We start from the raw sequence: 1,769 nt of genomic DNA, 5'->3' as shown, positions 1-1,769 counted from the left end.
ACTATGAATCGGTCCAAATATTGTCTGAAGATCTGATTCATCAAATCCATAAATACCGCAGGGGCATTAGTGAGCCAAAACGGCATCACTAAGAACTCGTAGTGGCCGTATCTCGTTCTGAAAGCAGTTTTGGGTATATCCGAATCTCGAATTCGCAACTGATAATAACCCGATCTCAAATCTATCTTTGAAAAAACTGAGGCTCCCTTTAGTTGATCAAACAAATCATCAATACGCGGTAATGGATATTTATTCTTTATTGTCACTTTATTCAGCTGACGATAGTCGATGCACAACCTCATGGTTCCGTCCTTCTTTTTCACAAACAATACTGGTGCACCCCAAGGTGAGAAACTTGGTTGAGCGAAACCTCTATCCGTCAATTCTTGCAACTAAGCTTTCAACTCTATTAACTCGGTTGGTGCCATATGATACAAAGCTATCGAAATCGGCGTAGTCCCTGGTACAAGCTCAATACCAAACTCTACCTCCCGAACAGGTGGTAAACCCGGTAATTCTTCGGGAAAAACATCCGGGTATTCACAGACCAGTGGCACAGATTCAGGCTTCTTTTCTAACTCCTTGTCATCAAGTACGTACACAAGGTATGCTTCACACCCTTTTCTTACATATTTTTGAGCCAACATTGATGATATTACAGCCGGCAACCTATTCAAGTCAGTAGACTCAACTCGGATTATCTCGTTATTTACACACCTCAAATCGATGGTTTTTCTTTTGCAATTTACAATTGCATCATGTACGGGTCAACCAATCCATACCGAGATTAACATCAAACTCGTCAAATGGTAAAAGCATCAAATCGGCTGGAAAATAGGAACCTCGGATTACTAGGGGACATTTCTTGCACACTTTGTCGACAAGCACGTAACGACCCAAAGGATTTGACACCCGAATTACAAACTCAGTAGACTCAACAGGTAGAGTCTTACTGGATGCTAAGGTTTCACATATATAAGAATGAGTAGAACCAGGGTCAATCAAAGCAATCACATTAGTATCAAAGAGAGTAAAAGTACCGATAATAACATCTGGCGAGGAAGCATCCTCGCGTGCGCGTATAGCGTAAGCTCTAGCAGGAGCGCGAGCCTCAGATCTGGTTGTAGCATCTCTAGATCCTCTCTGACCGCCACTAGCATTGCCCATATTCCTAGATGGTCTACACCAAGCAGTAGTAGCACCAGGCTTCCCACTCTGATTTACGTTGTGTTTAGACAATATCGGGCAATCTCTAATAAAGTGGTTAGCTGACCCGCACTTGTAACAGGAGCGGTCATGGAATCTACAACTCCCCGAGTGCCATTTACCACAATATTGACACTCCGTTCTGTCTCAACGGTCATTTCCAATACTGGCGACCAAAGTGACTCGTGCACTCACAAAGGGTCGATCACGGTCTCGTCTAGAAAAACCCGAAGTGTCTCTAGATCGGCCCAAATCATCTCTAAACTTTTTCGATGATTGTTGAAAGGGCCTCCCCGAAGACCTCTTACGAAAATCCTTTGCTCCCATATCAGCTTTTCTTTTCTCCATACTGAGCTCCTCGGCTTTGCAAGCTCGCTCGACAAGTACCACAAATTCTCGGATTTTCAAGATGCCAACATACAGCTTTATATCATCATTCAGTCCATCCTCGAAACGTTTACACATTACGGCTTCTGAGGAAATGCATTCTCGTGCGTATCGGCTAAGCCTCACAAATTTTCGTTCATAGTCGGTAACCGACATGGAACCTTGTTTAAGTTCAA

The sequence above is a fragment of the Gossypium hirsutum genome, chromosome A07 (assembly GCF_007990345.1).
Source record: "Gossypium hirsutum isolate 1008001.06 chromosome A07, Gossypium_hirsutum_v2.1, whole genome shotgun sequence".
Lineage (NCBI taxonomy): Eukaryota > Viridiplantae > Streptophyta > Magnoliopsida > Malvales > Malvaceae > Gossypium > Gossypium hirsutum.
This window is presented reverse-complemented; position numbering follows the sequence as displayed.